Here is a 12589-nt window from a genome sequence, read left to right as displayed (position 1 = left end):
AGTTTCCATTCCCACCCCCTGCCCAAACTTCCCAGAATTAAGAGAAAACCTGAATACAAATAGAGGTAGAAGATTATAACATAGGTGCCTTCTTACACTGTGTTAGTCTGTGCTGCTATAATAGAATACTCAGTAATTTACAAAGAAAAGAGATTTACTTCTCACAGTTTTGGAGGCTGGGAAGTCCAAGAGCATGGCATGGGCATCTAGAGAGGATCATCCCATGGTGGAAGAGGGAAGGTGGAAGCGAGCACATGAAACAAGAGAAAATGGCAGCCAAATTTATCCTTTTGCCAGGACCTCACTCCCAAGACAGTAAACTCATTCCCATGATAACAGCATTAGTCCAATCACCTCCCAAGGGCCCCACCTCTCAACTCTACTGCAATGGCAACCAAGTTCCCAACACAAAAACTTCTGGGAACACATTCAAACCACAACATGCACTTTGGCTATCTTGGCTACTTAAATGTGGGGTGAATTTTCAATTTTTGAAATTGATAATGAACCAAAATAAACCTCAGCTAAACAGATGTGAAGAATCACTGAGACGGAATTTCCCATGACAGCCAATTGAGTCGATAATAACCTGAGACTGAGATTTTCTCAAGGGAAGTACAAGAAGCCATGTATCATAAAGGTTAAGATCAAAGTTGCCTTCAACTGTCTTTTAGAAAGTTTGGAGTGAGCCATTCATTTCCCATTCTATTCAATTACACAAACATTGATTGAACATCTCTTATAGTCAATTCCAACAACAGCTGCTATCTGGAGAAGTGCCTTTGTCTAGTCCAACTCAAGAATTCTGGTTGCTAAGATTTCATTTGCTTGGGGATACATCAGTTAGTCAAACACTATACCCAAAATACCAGCTCAGATATAAGTAGAGATGTGATACACTGACATTTCAACAGATCACAGCAGGCCTTGGCAGTTGTAGCCACCATACAAATAATGGAGGATAAATAAACTTGGCTTGTGATTCTCCCAGCAGTAAAAGTCCAAACTTCCTTCTTAAACTCCCATTAGTTTTCCACCTCTAATCCTAAACATCCAATTATCACTAGAGAGGCTCTGCAGGAGAACCCCAACAGGAAGCACCGGACCATCAGAATAAGGAGTTGTTCTTCTGACAGTGCTGCTGGATTTGTTGTAATCCTTATACAACAGTGGTTTTTGAACTTTAATGTGCATTAGAATCATCTGGTAGGCTTATTATAACACGGATTGCTGGACCCACCTCCAGGATTTTTAATTCAGTAGGTCTGGGGTGGGACCCAATAATCTGCATTTCTAACCAGTTCCCAGGTGATGCCCACCCACTGGTTTGGGAACCACACTTTGAGAATCACTGTTACATGAGCTGACTCAATTCACAAATAACCCAACAGTATAGCCCCCTTCAAATACGAAGTTAACAGTACGGGAGGTGGGGGGTGGGGAAGGGAACACCCAAGTCACACAAAATTGTTGTTGGAAGGAGTCAGTGCAAATATTTGGCTGAGTATTCTCTGCTTCTTTAGTGACTGGAGTCATGCTTTGCACATAGCAGGGACTCACAGAAGGCTCCTCTTTCCTGCCTCTGCCATGGGGCTATATTACTGCTAATTAGCAGCACTGCTGCCCACAACTGTTGGGAATATGTTAGTTTAATAAACACTGGACCTACATGTGCCAGGCACTATCAAAAACTGAGCAATGCTTGCCAGCTCAGGGTGACTGGCTAGACATTTTTGAGACATAAAATGTAGCCTGATGGCCCTCTTCAACCAAGCCTGCTGAATTTTAGGAATCCCAGCATGCCCTGTCACATCTGGGGCTGGCACTCATATGCAGATTAGGCATGCATTTCAACCACGGAAAAGGGGTAAAGGAGATTAACTTGCATAATAGAGAAAAAGATTTTTGCTCACAATTTTTGGAATAATCTGTTCCAATGCTGGGGCTCACTGGTCCATTTTCACTTTTCAAAGCAGCTTCTTACTTTTCCAGAGAAAGTGTTTGGCCAGATTTCTGTTGTTTGATTTTCTGGTAATTTTTATGACTGAGATAGTTTTCACCAGGTCAGAAATACGTGCTGAATCTCACACGACCAAAGGTGGTGCATGAATGTCTACAAACCGTAAGTACAGATATTAACTAACCCAAAGGGGGACTTTCCCAAAGATCAGATATCAGTTCTTTCTGGATCTTTGAGAGCACTGCCACAAAGTGTAGAACTATTCTAAATCTGAACATTTGAACTATTTATAGAAATTAAGAAGACCTTTCCCTTTTAAAAAATCATGTGGTATTATTACCTGAGATGTTCACTACTAACATTCTGTTTTTTATAGTCCACCACCCTGCAATTTATGTAGGCTGTCACTAGGTGGCAGTAATGCATCAGCACCTCCCAGACCTGAGTAGGGCTTTTGGCAAAACCCTTCTCTTTCTTCAATATGAAGAATTTTCATGAAACATTTTGTATATACCAGATAACTAAGAACCAAGAATAGAAAGACAAACTGACATTGCCCTGACTTCATCACAAGTATAATTCTTTATTAAAATAGCTAAACTTCAGCAAATAATAAACACAAGTTGTAAAGATATTTTGGTACAACTCTTGAAAGAGCAAACTGGAACTCAAGGAGGTCTAAAACTTCTCAGAATAGGAGGATGTCAGGAATGACTGGCCTCTGCTAATATGTGAGGACCAGGATTGTCTGAGGAGGTAAGGAGTGTCCCCCCTGCAGGAGGCTGATTTCTTTGGTTGAAGGAAGCACTCAGATATCGCAAGGGTGGGCTCCATCCAGTAGGGCAGGAGCTGGGTGGCCATGGCCTTAGGCAATTCAGGAAGAGTATCAGAGATAGCTTAGTGTACGTGATGCTGGCTGCAGTGACTGTAACTGGAGTTAATTTGAGAAAGAAAATAAAAGGAAAATAAAAGAAAAAAAAAGGAAGGGAGGGAGGGAGGAAGGAGAGAGAAAGAGAGAAAAAGGGAGGGAGGGATGGGGAGAGAGAGAGGGAGGGAGGGGAGAGAGGCGGGGGAGAGGGAGAGAGAGAGAGATCAAGATCGAGATCAAGATCCATCATCCTGTGTCTATCCTGCGACGTGGTTTTCAGTGAATGAGAAAGAACAGCCAGCAGACCAGCAGGTGCACTGGCTGCAGGAATGCGAATCAGGGAGGAAACAGACTAGCACCTATGGGAGAAGGCTGTCTGGTGGGGAGCAAAAGTCGGGGGGAAGAAAAGAGGCTCAACCACTACCCTTGAAGGACCAATGGCACATGGCTAGCCTGGTCAAATAAGGAAAACCCTAAGAACACATTTTCATAATCTCTTGACGTGCAGTTGCGATGTTAAGATAACAGCATGAAGTAACTGGGCTTTTCTCAGTAATCTCCACGCGATTTTCTCTTATTACTAGAATTGGTCATTCACAACTAAGCCATTATTGTTGCAATTATGAGATGATGAAAGCTCAAAGGCCATTTAGGAATTTCTCTGTACAGCCTAAGGGATCCTGTAATATACCCACAGCCAATTATTTTGTATTGTGCTAGAGGACAAAGCTAGAAAGCTGACAGAAAATCTTTCCATTTCTTCAATCTATCTCTCTGCCTCTTTACTTGGGTCTTTTTAATCATTATTCCCATGCCAGCTTTCCCTGGACCTACATGTAGCAAACAGTTATTCTTAATGAGTCTTCCCTAGTCTCTGGTTGGATTTACATCACGCGTCCCCTGGCATTTCTCCAGTATCTTGTCTTTCTGCCCCGGCATAAGCCATCTACTTACCCTGCTCACAAGAGAGCATTTTTAGCCTCTCTGCTCTCAGACACCCTGTTTACTACCTTTGTCGCGGGCAGAAGACTAGAACAAATCAAGTACAAATAGGCTTACCTATATGTGGCCTATGGATTCTACAGTTCAAATCTTAGATATCCAACTGAGAGACATGGGTGTCTATGTCCACCAACAGACACGCACAAGATGCTTACAGCAGTTTCATTTGAAAAAAACAAAAATTAGAAACAACTCAAATTTCCATCAACAGGCAGTTGGATAAACAAATTGTGGTTTATTCGTGCTGTGGAATTATACACAGCATGAAAAAATAAAATAACTGCTACATGCAAAATCTGGGATCAATTTCATAAATGTTACACTGAGGAGGAGAAGGTCAGATGCAAAAAAAAATACATATGATATTTCATTTGTGTTAAGTTAAAGAATAGGCAAAATTGGTTGATGGTGACAGAAGTCAGAATGATAATTATCTTGGGGAGAAATTGGAAAGGGGCACAAGAGATCCTTCTGGGGTGGTGGGATCATCTGTATCTTGACCTAAGTGAACGTTACATGGATGAGTGTGTCTGTGCACATGTTGTGTATGTGTAAAAGTTCGTGGAGACAGATAAGATTAGTGGACTTTGTATTTTCAGCCTCTTCCCGTTTAAAATCAGTCTGTCCTGGATTAAAATAATCTTTCTATTCAGGCAGATTCAAGTATTTTCATCAACTCATCACTGTTCACAGACCTAAGTTCATTCTTTCCCACCTTACTCCCTCACTTCCAAACCGTCTGGACCCCCAGAAGACATCAAGCTTGCTCTCGGCTCTCTGAAAGGGGAGTGTCTTCTGTATGCAGGCAGAGGGACGTCAGAGGAAATGGCACAGCACAGCGGTGCACAGCCGTGCCTTCACCAGGCTCTGCATGCCATCTGAAATCCTCATCTCTTTTTGTGGTATCTGTTTCTGTGGTGTTTTCCTCTTGCTCTGAAGGCACCAGAGCAGGTCTGCAGGTCCTACCCTCACCAAACTCAAGGAGCAAAATCCCATCCTCCCCTTCCTGTAGAGACCCCCAAAGCACATGGGGAAGTGTGCCCCACGTCATCTCTCCCCATGAGGGGTGGGAGGAGGGACGATGTATCACTTTCTTGGGCTCCACAAATATAGTTCTCCAAAACTCATGCTTTCTCTCCTCCCCAAAAAACTGCTTCAAAACAATGGACTTATGTCACTGTTATGAAACCCCAGAACAAATTTTGCCTTACTCTAAGGGGTGGCCTGGAAAAATCTACACAGGGACTCGGGGCCACCTATGAGATTTGCCACTTGGAATTCATTGTCTGTTTTCAATGGAGAGCTCCCTCCAGAGGATTCTGTATCCTTCCAATAAGCTCTGAGATGAAGAGGAGCCTGGTGGTGAACTAGGGGAGCAAGGAAGGGCATCTCTTAGTGATAGCTGACAGCATCAAGAGACAGGCTCATTCACCCAAGCCACAGGGGCAGAGAGCGGGAGATCAGCACCGCCCATATTCTAGGTCAGTTTCCTCAATCCCTTCCCCTCTCTCCCTCCCTCCCTTTCCTCCCCCCACTTGGCAGTCTGCTCTAGCATTTCAGCTGATCCTTAGAAAGTCCATACCAGCCACTGGGCACTGTGCTGATCCTAGAGTCTCGTGACACTCAGCACAGGCCCCACCTTTGAGGAACCTCTGATGCAGTCTCACTGACAAGAGCGCTCATTTGTGCACTACTTTGTTCCATCCTAAACCACTGTGTTCCAGGAGAGTTTACAATCTCCTGAGCCAATGAATGATCTTCTCCATACCACACAAACTCAACTTGAGAGAAGGAATGTGTCATTTCATCTGGGCATTTCCCAGAAGTCAGTGCAGCCCCATTCCTAGAACGTAACATACACTCCATTAAGGTCTGATGAATGCATGCATGAAGGAAGCAAGTCGGTATAGATGGGTTACGACCACGCTGCTTTGTCTTCAGTGGAAAGAAAAGCTAATTACTGGCACACAGGCTTTGAGACGTTAGTATCACTAACTGAAAATTCTAAAAGTCACAGAATTTTAGAGGATATACTCAGGCGTATCCTCCGTTGTCTTATTTTGCTTCCTCTCTCTTATGCTGGAATACTTAACCAGAACAGGACAGTTCCGGGTACCTGGTATGCAAATGGAAAACAGAAGGAGAGAATTATCCAGGGTTCTGAGAGAATGGAGAGAATGATTTTTGGAGGAAAGACTCTTGGTCAAAACAGAAAAACTGCCAGGAAAACTTTTAATGATTGCAGTAACAAAGAAGTTCTGCAGGGTGACTGGCCGTTGCATGACACTCGGCACGGTCCCTCCACTGCAATGTGGAGCAGCTCCAAGACAGGTAAATCAATCCCTTAGTGGATTCCATGGAGAACAGGCCTGTCTGGGACCTAGAGGCTCAGGCGACCACCCTGACTGCTTTCCTCCCCGTGCAGCAATTCAATGTCTTGCATCCTTTTCCATTTTATAGCCAGTAGGGAAAATGCTTGATAGGTTCATTCTCCACAAGGGCATCTGTGAGGGCTACCAGCTGCTGAAGCTGCCACCTCCTGACATCACTGCCACCTCAGACTGACAGCCATGCTGTTCCATGCTTGATTGACTCTGACAGGTGGGTGGTTCACCTGATGTCATATCCTGGCACCAAGTCCCTTCCAGTCTGTGGGTAGCTGGGGAGGCTCCTGGCTTGTAGGAGGTGAAAACAACCAAGACATAAGCCTTGTATTACAATCCATGCACTCCGACTGGGTCCACTTCAGGGCTAGCTAGATATTGGGATGGGAAGTGGTCTTTCTAGGACCCCAAAAGAGGAGAATTACATGAGATATTCTAGGGAGATTCAAAGAAAAACAATTTTTTTGACACCTTCTTGTCAGGCTTACTCCTAAAACATCCTTGAGCTCCCCTGCCTTGTGGCTGGGAGGCTCAGAGCCACCTCCCAAGAACTGCATTTAGTTCGACATCGGACTGCTTAAAATCCCACGTGGTCGCCCGGCGCGGTGGCTCGTGCCCGTAATCCCAGCACTTTGGGGGCCAAGGCAGGCGGATCACCTGAGGTCGGGAGTTCGAGACCAGCCTGATCAACATGGAGGAAACCCCGTCTCTACTAAAAATACAAAAATTAGCTGGGCATGGTGGCGTGCACCTGTAGTCCCAGCTACTTGGGAGGCTGAGGCAGGAGAATTGCTTGAACCCAGGAGGCAGAGGTTGCAGTGAGCCGAGATTGTGTCACTGTACTCCAGCCTGGTGCCTGGCAACAGAGTGAGACTCTGTCCCAAAAAATAAATAAATAAATAAAAATTTAAAAAAATAATAAATAAATAAATAAATAAATAAATGCCATGTAGTCTCACCTCCATAAAGCACAGGGGTGCAGGAGCACAAGGAGCTGAAGCTGCTTCTCCAGAGAGAAGCCACCATGCTGCTGCTTGCCCCTTACCCCATACTCAGAGCAGGAAAGGGGTCTGCCAGTATGTTCCAGGCACAGCATAAGACACTGTGGCCCTATTCCAAGAGGGTATGTTCCTTTTCACAGGTGACCTGGGCATCCTCTCAAATCACTCTGAATGGGAAATCCTGGCAGCTGAGGATCAATTATCAAGAGGACACAAAATAAAGAAATATAAAGTACTTTTGAAAAAGAAATAAAGCCTTCATCTTCTGTTGGCGCCACAGCCCTAAAGAGAGGAGGGGACAGGAAGGTTCCACTACGTTATTTTGATCCGAAGATCTCAGGGACACTGAGTATTTTTAAATGAAATACATGAGACAGGTCCAAAGCCCAGATAGACAGCTCTTGTGGAAATGTCCCTCACCCATTCAAGAGACAAGGTTATTGGAGAGAAACTGAAAAAACATGTGTCATAGGAAAAATGGGTTGTGTCATGACAGCTGTCTCCCCGAACATGCATTTTATTGGTGAATGTCCTTGGCAACTCAAAGCATGAAGATGGCATCCCGATCCTGCCGTGATCACGGATGCCCTGCAGAAAACCATTCTGTCACCGTGACTGGCCACAGCACCGGCTCTCATGGGCCAGAAAAAGGGGCCATGCCAAAAGGGAGTCAAGTTTACCTTTCCACACCTACCTAAGAAAGCCACCTGAACCCTTGGGAAGAAATCTAGAGATTTATCCACTTTGGCACTCCTGACATTCTGAGCCAGATCATTCTGTTGTGGGCAGCTGCCCTGTACATTGCAGGATGTTAACAGCACTCAGTCTCACACGCTAGATGCGAGCAGCACTCGTCCCCCAAGCATGACCACCAAAAATGTCCCTAGATTTTGCAAAATCCCCAGCAGGAAAGGGGTCTGCCGGCATGTTCTGGGCACAGCCTAAGAAGCTGTGGCCCCACAAATCTAAGAGAGTATTTTCCTCTTTACAGGTGGCCTGAGCATCCCCTCCAATCACTACGAATGGGAAATCCCGGCAGCTGCCCTGACCCAGGTAGGTCAGAAAAATATCTCCAGTTACTGCAAACTCACCCCTGGTTCAGAACTCCTGCTTTAGAGCAAGAAAAGCCTGGGAGAGCTCGTGCAGTCCTCTGCTGAAACGTCAGCATAACTCAGGACTTACCCCCACCTGACAGAGGATATATGTGTTTTCTCTCTAGCTTCCTAACTAAACGTTCAGGTCCTCAAGTGGAGTGACTCTGTTTTAGTCACTGTTGTAATGCCAGTGCCTGGCACACGGTTGGCACTTAATAAAAATCCAGTGAGCATGTGAAAGGGGCTTGAGGACATAGTGCTAGATCTAATGCCAAATTGCTCACTTCTCACATATTCTAAAAGATTCACATCTTAAAGTGCAATAAGCGTCACAATTAGTGGTGGATGCACAATATGAGGAGGGAGTCAACAAAATACCACCTGAATTACATGCATCAATGCTGGGGGGAGGATGCCTATGTGTATGTAGTAATATACATAACACACGTTTACAAATATGCATGTAAGTGTGTACGCACGTGTGTATGTGTACTACTTCTCATTGCTATAAAAATAAACCCTAAAAACCACAACCTAATTTTTATAATCCCCAAACAGTAACTAATACCACTTACTAAGCCTCAAGGGTGCTGTAAGGATAAGATAACATTTGTAAAATTCATTGGCTTCCTCCTCTAAAAGGCATTACTAGATTACACAAAAGAACTATGACATCATCTCAAAAGGACTGCTGAGTGAGGTTCTATGGAAATCTAAAAGAGTTCAGATGCATCTTAAATCATCAGTTCTTGATTTTTGCAAACTAGCGCAGCCCATTAGGAAGGGAATGAAATCGACTTCCTTGGAAGCCCCACCCTGCCAATGAGCCATTTTGGTATCCCTGAGCAGCCTAAATCTTTGTGAAACTTCCATATTTAAATGAGTTAGCCAGATCCTGAATCACAAAATGCCACACCTTAGGGAATGACCATAAGGCATGGCAAGCAAATCAACCCCGAAGAACAGTGTGGTTAAGAGCTCAGCGTCTGGAGCCAGGTGGCCTGGGTTAGAATCCCAAGAGATGCTGGGCAAATTACTTAATTTCTGTGTCTCAGTTACCTCCTCTGCAAAATGGTATAATTATACTACCTATCTCATAGGGTTGTTGTAAGGGTTAAATGATAAAGTGCACATAAAACACTTATTAATAATCCAGGTTTCAATAGGAAAGGTCAGGCTAACTGAACTCACACTTTGCAGAATACTTATTCCTCTGCTCTACCACTAAAGATAACAAAGCTAAGTCAAGTTGTGCTGTCAGGCTAGGAAGTTTTATCATAGAAGCCAGACAGAGGACAAACTGGTCCTTCTCCTTTTACTTCAGAATGTGAATATTCCCCCACCCCTTAAAACAAATCTGAGCACAGATCACCCTCAAGATATTTTAGGTGAGAAGTGGAGGAAAGTTATAATTTGGTAGACACTCCATGACGGTGGTACCTAATATTTTCAACACCTTAAGGACACCCCCAAGTTGAGAAACACTGGTCTATTGCTAGTATAGATGGACTAAAACGAGCTTCAAATAATCCTCTCTCCTCTACCACTAGGCTGGTAGTTCTTGTATATGATGTTCTTCTGCTTGAATTTTTGCAGCAAATAAAAGTGTCTTCCTCTCTACAATGACTGGCTGAAAAGAAGTTGATGGGATTTGTGTGTTATGCACATCTACACATGTGTACATGTGCATCGTGTGTGTGTGCATATGTATACATGCAATGCACGAGAAAATACCTTCAGTTTTCCTGTTTTCCTTTTCAGCATATGTGCATATATGTGTGTGTATGCATAGATATGTGTGTAACTAAAGAAAATGGTGAGGCTTAGACATATTGGTCATGTAATAATAATTTAGTTCCATGCACAATTTAAACTGATAAGCAAAAATGACCTAGGTTTCTTAAAGTGTCTCAATACCAGGAATTCTGATGAATGTTTTAAGATAGTGGCTCTGCCCAATCCAACACAGATAGCAATTATTGGAGACAGCATGCACCCTGAGACATACAAATGCACACCAAATAACTCATTCATCTAGTTAATACCCTGTATCTCCAGATGCATAGGAGAAACAAATCAGCAAATCTCTCCTGTTAACACCTGAGAGGCTGATCTTTAAGGGCTTTTCTGTACCTATCATAAGTACTACAGATTGTTCCTTATTGGGCTGTTCTGTATACTAAGAATGAATGGATGAATAGGTAAATATGTAAATAATTTCACAACTTGTGATAACAAATAGATATTTTGATCATTTGGGCTGTCTGAGTAAGCTGTAGAAATCAATGTTGACCTAAATAAATCATTGCCAAATGACAATAAAATAATAGAGTTAAGAGAGATGAAAACTTACATGCTTAGCTCTGTATCTTTTTTAAATTTGGCTCTCATAGGGGTTGTGCAAATCAGTGACCTCACCCATTCACAGGATCAATGGCAGTTTCCACTTCTTAATCTTGCTGCTACTGAAAAGTGAAGGAGGCCATTGAAGAAAAAAACAAAAAAGTGAGGGAACTGGGAAAATTTAGAAAGCACACATAGGGTGAATGCAAATTTGCCAGGCAAACTTTTCTAATGTTGGTGATTTCTTAAAATTGTCCATGAGGCTTCACTAATGCCATGTATAAGTCTTTATTACACATTTTGGACATTGGGGATACAATGTGATCATTTTTGTTGGCAGAAGTTATTGGTAAGAAGGAAATACATTATAGGTATATGGCATTGTTTAAATACTTTTTAAGTATACTATCCAGGGATGACTAATTGCTATAACAAACAACTCCTAAATTTCAGTGACTTCATCATGACAAAATTTGACTTCCTGTTTATGTGCCAATCTAAACAGGCTGCTCCAAGAGGCAACTCTCCTGGATGGCTCTCCTCTAAGCCACAAGGCAGGGACCCAAGATCCTTCCATCTTGTGGCTCTGTGATCTCTAAGGGCAATGTTTCTCAAATGTTAATGAGCATACATATCACCTGGAGATCTTGGTAAAATGCAGATTCTGATTCCCTACACATAGGAGGGGGTTAAAGATTTTGCATTCTTAATGAGCTCCCAGGTGATACTCAGGTGCTCCTATTCTCTGCATCTCAAAGGCAGAAGAAAAGGAGAAACAGTAGATGATTGGACAAGAATATACCACTTCCACTAGCATTCCATTGGCCAGTCTCAGTCACATGGTGACACCCATCTGTAAGGGATGCTGGGAAATGTAGTCCAGTTATGTGCCCAGGAGAAAAGTTTTATTAACAGCTACTCTCTGCCACAATAAGAAAACAATAAACTAAAGAGATTTCAGACATCTAAATCATCACTCCTTCCTACTTGTAAGCTCAGATCAGATTTATTCAAGAGCAAGAGATACCACTTCCCTAAGTAAGCCACTGTTTCTGTTGAAACTCTAAAGCCATGGTCTAAAGCATTCACCATAAATTCTTAAAGCTATCATACAGCAACATACCATCCACAAGAATTTAGTAAGCAAGTCATAAGGGACTCTCTAAAAGTTTCCTTTTCTAGAGATTAGATTAGTAAATTTTATTCTTGGAAGACATCTGTATCATAATTCCACAAATCTTACATTAACCCCTAACACATATAGCACATTTTATACCCTTTGAGTCCAAAAATGTATTCCTGATCCTACATCATTAATCCATCTGAAGAACCAATAATGAAAGATGAATGTACCCTACAAACCAAAGGGAGGGGGAGTGAAAAGACTCCTTCTCCCTGTAGAAAAATTGCTTAGATTCTGTCTCACCCAAAGAATAATAGCTTCTCAAAAGATAATGTCAATCCAGAACAATTTTACTTTCTGTGCCTGGTTATATTGATTCAAAAGTGGTGGTGGTGATGGCAGTGGGAGTGGGCAGGTAGAAGGTGAGGAAGGCTATCTTCTTGCCTTGGGTAAAATCACACGAGAGATTTGGAGTCATTTAGCCATGAGAGAGTGACACCAAATAGATCATAAATATCAGCTGAAAGCAAAATCATCCTAGGCCAAGAAAGGCTCCTGCCTGGGACCCAACACTTTAGAGGGCTCTCTACTCTAGCTGCTCCTCCTCACAGGGCAAGGGGTTCAAGGTAGCAGGAGACATGTCCCCCACTTCTAGGGCAGCGCTGTCCCATAGAAATATTACAGGAGCCACAAATGCAACCTACACATAGAACTTTAAAGTTGTTAGTAGCTATATTAGAAAGAAATAGATAAAACTAATTTAATAATATATTTCATTTAACCCAATGCTATATCCAAAACACTATCATGTCAA

The 12589-nt window shown here is 42.9% G+C and overlaps 1 protein-coding gene across 16 annotated transcripts in view; it reads right to left on the bottom strand.

The window, feature by feature from the left end:
- RGS6 (regulator of G protein signaling 6) overlaps positions 1-12589 on the bottom strand; it is a 646702-nt gene that overhangs the window by 392286 nt on the left and 241827 nt on the right. The gene's annotated exons all lie outside the window — the stretch shown is intronic.

This window comes from Aotus nancymaae, unplaced genomic scaffold (genome assembly GCF_030222135.1).
Source record: "Aotus nancymaae isolate 86718 unplaced genomic scaffold, 86718_ANA_hifiasm-v0.15.2.pri h1tg000011l, whole genome shotgun sequence".
Lineage (NCBI taxonomy): Eukaryota > Metazoa > Chordata > Mammalia > Primates > Aotidae > Aotus > Aotus nancymaae.
Note: the sequence above shows the minus strand (reverse complement) of the source record. Positions and strands in the feature narration are given on the sequence as shown.